The 8161-nt window shown below is 50.1% G+C and overlaps 1 non-coding gene across 1 annotated transcript; it reads right to left on the reverse strand.

The window, feature by feature from the left end:
* Positions 1 to 8088: 8088 nt before the first annotated feature.
* Positions 8089 to 8161, reverse strand: TRNAG-CCC (transfer RNA glycine (anticodon CCC)). The gene has a single exon. It is a non-coding gene; the product is annotated as a tRNA-Gly (tRNA).

The raw sequence follows: 8161 nt of genomic DNA on the forward strand, positions 1-8161 counted from the left end.
CGCCGCGCGAGTTCCAGAGGCCGTGCGCGCTCCCTCGCGAGAACTGGGGGCCGGGGCCGCGCGCCTGAGTCACCTCCCGCCCAACCGCCCCAGTTTGAGGAGCGCGGACCCCCCCCCCCCCGCCCCCATCCGCACGAACTCTTGGGTTCCTGGACGCCTGGAAGCCAGCGCGGCTCAGAATATTCCAGGACTGTCGGGACGCATCCACCCGGGCTCAAACGGCTGAGGGCCGACTTTTGGGCAGAGGCGCCGCGCCCCCTGGTGGCTCCTGCGGGGATAGCAGGCAGGGGCTGGGCCAAGAGTTCACACACCCCCAGACCCCCAACCTCCGCCACACACCCATTTTATAAATGAGGAAACTGAGGCCTGGAGAGGAACTGGATTGCATCATGAATTGCAAGGTACGCTCTTTCAGTTTCAGCTTGGACACTTCCCTTAATGGAGAACCCAGTACCTAGCAGAAAACTAGGCACTCTGTTTTTATAAGCAGTATTTATCTAGTCATTCAACAAGTATTTATCAAGGGCTTGCTGGGTGCTGGGAACACAGCAGTGAACAAGGCAGAAGAGAGATCCTTGCCCTCGTGGGGCTGACGTTCTAATGGGGGAGACAAACAGTAAATAAGTAAGGTGATTTCAGATTGTGGGTAAGCACTGTCAGGGAAATAAAATGGGAGGATATATTGTAATAAAGGGGATACTTTGGTAAGAGTAGTCAGGGAAGGCCTTTTTCTGAGGAGGTGGCGTTCTAAAATGACCTTCTGGGGCTTCCCTGGTGGCGCAGTGGTTAAGAGTCCGCCTGCTGATGCAGGGGACGCGGGTGCGTGCCCCGGTCTGGGAGGATCCCACATGCCGCGGAGCGGCTGGGCCCGTGAGCCGTGGCCGCTGACCCTGCGCATCTGGAGCCTGTGCTCCGGAACGGGAGAGGCCACAACAGTGAGAGGCCCGCGCACCGCAAAAATAAATAAATAAATACATAAAATGACCTTCTGGTTTCATGCAGTCCCCTCACTCATCCCATTTCATAGACCTGGAGAAGAGCCAGTTGGGGACTGAGCTTGTACAGTGTAGGTTGCATGAGCTTGTACAGTGTAGGTTGCATGTAGGTGCAGTGTAGGTTGCGTGATTGTTCAGTTCCAGTTTGGTCTCCTCCCGAGCCTGGGAGCTTATTTCTCCCAGCATAGCCACTCATCATCAGTAGTAGTAATACTGCTTACTAGTTTTTAAATAATAGCTACCTTTTATCCAGCACCTGCTCTTTGCCTAGCCGTCTACTAAATGTCTCAGCTGCGTTGATTCATGGAATCCTCACCCTAATCCTTAGAGGTGTGGTAATATTCCCACGCCCCATTAACGTATGAGAAAATCTGTTTTCCAACCTTCCTTTCCTCCCAGCCACGTGGGCATCTACAGTTTTGCCGGTCTTCTTCTTGTTCTTTGGGAAACCACCCCGTTCTCAATTTCAGTTCACCTGGCTGTCTTGGGGCTCACCCCATCCTCCGTTTCCAGGGAATGGCACGTGTCCTAGGCCCAGCCAATCAGAGTATTCCAGTTGGGCTGTCCGTTGACGACAGTGATTGGTTCAGAGGTGAGCATGTGACCCATTTAGGACAACGAATGATGGGACCATTGGCTAGGAGCACCTTCTTCCCTTTGGGGTGGCTAAGAGGATGAGATGTGAGCCTAAAGCTGCTAGGGCTATCTTTGCTACCTCAAGGAAAGTCTTTCTGAGGAAAAAAATCAGAGAAATATGAAACCCAGAGATGGGACAGTGACTTCATATCATCATTTGAGCTCCTGGATCAAGCTGTAACTGAAGGTGGTTTTACTCAACCTTCTGATCATGTGAGCCAATACATTTCCTTAAACTACTTTGCATTTGAAACCGAGAGACTCCCAATTAATTTGCTTTCCCTCTCTATGCCCCCCCACCACCAGGAACTGGTCTTGACACTTTCCACTGCCCCTAGTCCTTGGGAATGGATCACTGTACCCCCTGAGGTACCCATTCATTACACACTGCCCCCATGGAGGCATGTACTGCTTGTATACATCTGTGCCCTCTACCCCCCACTGGGCAGGCACTCCTGTGGGGACTTTGGGTCTGCTCATCTCCCTGTCCCCAGGTACAGACCAGGATGAGAACCTGATACCAAGGCTACTGTCCCGGGCAGGACCACTTTCTGCTGTCATCACTGGCTGATGGTGAAGTTACCCTACTGCACCTTCCACTTTCTCCCACTGTCAGGATTTCAGCCCTGTCTGAGCTCTGTCGGCCTCCCAGCCTCTGCTTCACCGTCTCTCCTGTGCTCCAGACCCATGTGTCTAGAAGCCTCTTGAATGCCTTCCTCCGGTTGTCCCACAGACTTTCACCCTGACCTCAACAGCTTCCTCCTACACCTGTGCCTCCTTCTCCCAGGTCCCCAGCTCAGGCGTAGTCCCACATAGACCCTGTCTCCTGGGCCAGAGTTCTGGGCCTCCTCCTGGTACCTTCCTCCCCTTACCTCCCATAACCCATCACTCATCTCCATTCTATCTTTTAAAGATTTTATATATTCTCCTTCCTCCCCCTCCTTACTCTGGTCCAGTTGCCTATTTGGTCCCTTTTCCCCACTTCATCCTTCATCTCTATACTCATCCCTGGTTTCCTGCCCCAGTTCTGCCCCTTCCCATCTGGAAGGATTTTGCTAAACCACAAACCTGCTCCTGTCAGGTCTCTCCCCTGCTCAGAGCCCGCTATGATTCCCCAGTGCTCTAGTCCTGTGACCTACGAGGCCTTCCGTGGCCTTTTGCTTCCTTCAACCCCATCTCTTGCCCCCACCCCTTTCCCCAGCACACATTCACTCTGCCCTCTAACAATACTCAAACAGCTTGCCTTTCCCCAAATGCATGGTTCATGCCTCCTGACTTGAACATTCGGCTCCCTCCGCCCAAATACCTTTCCCGTCTTTCTCCACCTAGTGACTGTTTTTCCATGCTTTGAGGTACAACACAGCTCTCCCCTCCGCTGAGAAACCTAGCGTGTCTCCCTCCGACCTAAGCAGGGCCCCCGCCTCTCAAGAAACCTGGTCGCTGCTGTAGCTCATTCTCTGCCTGACCACATGTCGGGCCCTGACCACATGTCAGGCCCTTTGCACGCAGGGTCTCACTGAGTTCCCCCAACAGCCCTCAGGGCACAGGGACAAACACTTCCGGTTTCTGGATGAAGAAGCTGGGACTCATGGATGGAACCACAGCTAGTGAGGGGACAGAGTCAGGATTTGAACTTGTGACCTCACGCAGCCTGGCTCATCCATGAGTACTTTATCTCTGTTTTGGAAGTTTTTATTTTATAACACTCTCAGTAGAGGCACACATGTATATAATTTATGAATAAAAAATATACTCCATATACCAAGTGGCCACAAAGTACTGCCTGGCACTGTGGTCTCTCTTGGTTAAGTAGCTTCTTGACCTGGGTCTGGTGGAGGCAGGGGTTTGAGAGTATTCTTTAAGGCCACATTTTTGACATGAGCATCAGTTGCTCTGTTTGAATATGCTTCTGACATGGATTGTTCCAGAACATCCCAAGAAATCCCGAGGCTCAGCGGCCCCGTAACAAATGGCGCTCCAGCATCTGATGTCCTCCCAGATGGAGAGACAGCAAATTCCATGGGCCCGCACTGTCCACAAGAAATAGGACACTAGCCACATATTCAAGCTTAAATGCCCTAGTAGCCACACTAAAAAAAAAAAAAAAAGCCAAAAGAAACAGGTGAAAATAATTTGTTCCTGTATTTTATTTAACCAGATAGATGCAAAATATTATTTCATACGTACTCAATGTCAGCAGTTTTTTTCTTTATAAATTTATTTATTTATAGATGCAAGATATTATTTCATACGTGCTCAATGTCAGCAGTTTTTTTTCTTTATAAATTTATTTATTTATGGATGCGTTGGGTCTTCGTTGTGGTGCGCGGGCTTCTCATTGCGGTGGCTTCTTTTGTTGCGGAGCACGGGCTCTTGGCACGTGGGCTTCAGTAGTTGTGGCTCATGGGCTGTAGAGCGCAGGCTCAGTAGCTGTGGCGCACGGGCTTAGTTACTCCGCGGCATGTGGGATCTTCCTGGACCAGGGCTCGAACCCATGTGCCCTGCGTTGGCAGGCAGATTCTTACCCACCGCTCCACCAGGGAAGTCCCTCAGCAGTTTTTTTTTTTTGCGATACACGGGCCTCTCACTGTTGCGGCCTCTCCCGTTGCGCAGCACAGGCCCCGGACGCGCAGGCTCAGCGGCCATGGCTCACGGGCCCAGCCGCTCCGTGGCACGTGGGATCTTCCCAGACCGGGGCACGAACCCGTGTCCCCCGCATCGGCAGGCGGACTCTCAACCACTGCGCCACCAGGGAAGCCCCTCAGCAGTTTTTTAAATGAGATAGTTACATTCTTTTAAATCACGCTAAGTCTATGAAATCTGGTGTGGATTTTACACTCATGGCACATCTCATTTTGGACCAGCCATGTTTCAAGTGCTTAAAAGCCACGTATAGCCAAGTGGCTGCCATATTGGACATCACAGCAGTAGACGGTGCCTGACCACGGATCTGGGAGTATGGCTTCCTCAAAGTCCAGCTTTAACATGGGACAGTGTGCCTCCAGGTGACAGCATGGCTTAAGGTCAAGATCCTAGACTCTGAAGCCAGACTGTGGGGTTCAAGCTCTGGAACTTCCAAACTGCCACTCCAGCCTCTCTGCACCTCAGTTTATTCCGCCAGGAAAGGAGAATCACCAGCAAGACATCAGAGGGTTTTTTGTGAGGATTAAAGGAGTTAATAGATTTTTTTTTTTTTTTTTTTGCAGTACGTGGGCCTCTCACTGTTGTGACCTCTCCCATTGCGGAGCGCAGGCTCAGTGGCCATGGCTCAGGGGCCATGGCTCAGGGGCCCAGCCGCTCCGCGGCATGTGGGATCTTCCCGGACCGGGGCACAAACCCGTGTCCCCTGCATCGGCAGGCGGACTCTCAGCCACTGTGCCACCAGGGAAGCCCGAGTTAATAGATATTTAAACACTTAGAACAGGGCACATATTAAGTGCTGTATGGGTGTTGATTTTTATTATTATTTGGCACTTTGTGAAAGAGAAAATCTCTCGACTCCACATTAACAGTTGAAGAATGAAAAACTCCCTTAAAGACTTCCCATCCTGGGCTTCCCTGGTGGCACAGTGGTTGAGAGTCCGCCTGCCGATGCAGGGGACACGGGTTCGTGCCCCAGTCCAGGAAGATCCCACGTGCCGCGGAGCAGCTGGGCCCCTGAGCCATGACCGCTGAGCCTGCGCGTCCGGAGCCTGTGCTCCGCAACGGGAGAGGCCGCAGTGGTGAGGGGCCCGTGTACCGCAAAAAAAACACAAAAACTTCCCATCCTTATGGAAGATGTCCAGAACATGGGGGACACACGGGACTTCTAACCACCACAGGTAGGACGCACAGACCACTCTGGGCTCTCAAGGACAAATGCTTCAGCATTCTCCACTGGAACGAGTGTGTGCAATCACAAAGCTTTGGACACCTCCCAGTCTAAACTCTGCCACGTATTGTCCTGTTCTCATTTTTCTGTTTTGATCTGTGTAGTGGGTTGAATGGTGTGCCCTTCCCCCCACCCAAGATAAGTCCACCTGAGACCTGTCAAGGGGAACTTATTTGGAAAAAGAGTCTCTGCGGTTATAATTAAGGTTAGGATCTTGAGATGCTATCACCCTGGATTATCCAAGTGGGCCCTAAACCCAATGGCAAGTGTCCTTACAGGAGAAAGGCAGAGGGAGATTGGACACAGATAGGAGAAGAGAGAGCCATGTGAAGATGGAGGGAGAGATGAGAGTGATGGGGCCACCCAGGAAAACCTGGGGCCACCAGAAGCTGGAAAAGGCAAGGAAGAATCTTCTCTGAGAAAATTCAGAGGGAGTGAATTTGCTTTAGGATTTCTGGCCTCCAGAGCTGTGAGGGAATAAATTTCTGTTGTTTTAAGCCACGAAGTTTGTGGTAATTCGTTAGGCAGCCACAGAAAACAAAGTCTGTTTAGGGGCTTGTCTCCTTCCACCCTGAAGACAGAGTTTCTGTGGCTTTCAGCTTCTGTCTCACAGCAGGAAACAGGCTCAGAAAGAAGGCAGAGCCAGAACCAGAACTCAGGTCTCCAGAACCTCATTCCAGATCCAGGGGGTCACTGTGGAAACTCGCAGGGTATTTTGCCTGTTAAAGAAATAGAGTGACTATTGAATTTTCTTTTAAGGCAGTGGTTGAAAACACAAGCTTTTGTTGGAGTCCTGGTTTGTTTGCTTACTTGCTTTGTGGCCTTGGTCAAGAGACTAACCTCTCTGTGCCTCAGTTTCTCCTTCTATAAAATAGGGATAACAAAATAAGTCATCTCAGAAGGCTGTGATATGGAGTATATGAGAATTGATCGACTTTGCCATTTGACGTTGTTCTGAAAGTCTTTGCAAATGCTATAAGACAAGAAAAATGAGATGTAAAGATGGGAAGGCAAGACATAAAACTAACATTTGGATCATTTCAAAGGAAAACTAAGAGAATCAACAAACTTTTTGTATGTTTTTGGCCACGCTGCCCGGCATGTGGGATCTTAGTTCCCTGACCAGGGATCAACCCATGCCCCCTGCAGTGGAAGTGCAGAGTCCTAACCACTGGACACCAGGGAAGTCCCTCAACAGAATTTTTTTTTTTTTTTTTTTTATCATGGAAATTTTTTAATTAATTTTTTTAAACTTTAGCCATCCTAATGGATGTAAAGTAGTATCTCATTATAGGGTTTTTTAAATTTATTTTTTGGCTGCATTGGGTCTTTGTTGCTGTGTGTGAGCTTTCTCTAGTTGCAGTGAGTGGGGGCTACTCTGTTGCGGTGCGCGGACTTCTCATTGCAGTGACTTCTCTTGTTGCGGAGCACAGGCTCTAGGTGCATGGGCTTCAGTAGTTGTGGCACGTGGGCTCAGTAGTTGTGCTGCATGGGCTTAGTTGCTGCCTGGCATGTGGGATCTTCCCGGACCAGGGCTCGAACCCATGTCCCCTGCATTAGCAAGCGGATTCTTAACCACTGTGCCACCAGGGAAGTCCCCCACTTTAACATTTGGCTCAACAGAAGATAACTGGGTCTTCACCTCTGCTTGGGTGCTCAGTCTGTTGTGATATTTTGCAGGTTGCATTGAACACTCAGGAGAGAGTGAGAGTGAAAAAACGGAAGTAAGTGTCTTAGTATTATTATGATAATCATTTTGACCTTGGGGACCTCTTGAAAGAGTGCTGGGGAACCCCCCCAAGGTTCTGTGGACCGCACTTTAAGAATCACTCCTTACCTTTGGGTTCTATAGGGCCTAGAGACAGTATCTTGGGAACTGAACACCTCTGGGGCCATGGGACCTGGTTCAAGAGACAGCTCTGACTATAAGCAAGGTATTCTCCGAGCCTCAGTTTCGTCATCTCTAGTATGGGGTTGGTGATGATGAAAATAATAAAAGTACCTCCCTCCTAAGGTTGTAGTGAGACCCATAGGAGATAACTCTCTGACTGACACCTGGCATGTAGCATACAATAAACATTTGCTATTATAGTTTGGGAAACGTCATTTTATTTTATTACCAACACTTCTTATTCATGCAGTTAACTTCTCCAGAGGCCTATCTTGTGCTGGGCAGTGCTGGGGACATGGTGATGAATGAGAAGGGCCTGGCCCTGCCCTCATGGGGTTCCCAGTCCAATGGGTCACAGAGTTTTCATTTGTGAGGCATTGCCTTTAGCACCAGGTCCCTGAGGAGCATGAGTTCTTAAGACTGGGGAGGCAGGGAAAGGCATTCTAGGGAGTGGGAACAGCATGCAAGGAGCCATGGCAAGTGGAGAGGGGGACAGCTGTGGCCTGATGGTTGGCCGGTTGTATCCATTTCTCTGCCCCCAAGATGCCTCAGTCCTGTAGCTGGTGAGAAATACGTGTGTATATCTGGTTCATCTTTTTAATATTTACTTATTTGGCTGCACCGGGTCTTAGTTGCGACACGCTGGAATCTCCTTTGCAGCATGAGAACTCTTAGTTGCAGCATGTGGGATCTAGTTCCCTGACCAGGGATCAAACCCGGGACCCCTGCATTGGGAGCGCAGAGTCTTAGCCACTGGACCACCAGGGA

Source organism: Lipotes vexillifer, unplaced genomic scaffold (genome assembly GCF_000442215.2).
Source record: "Lipotes vexillifer unplaced genomic scaffold, Lipotes_vexillifer_v1.1 scaffold371, whole genome shotgun sequence".
NCBI lineage: Eukaryota > Metazoa > Chordata > Mammalia > Artiodactyla > Lipotidae > Lipotes > Lipotes vexillifer.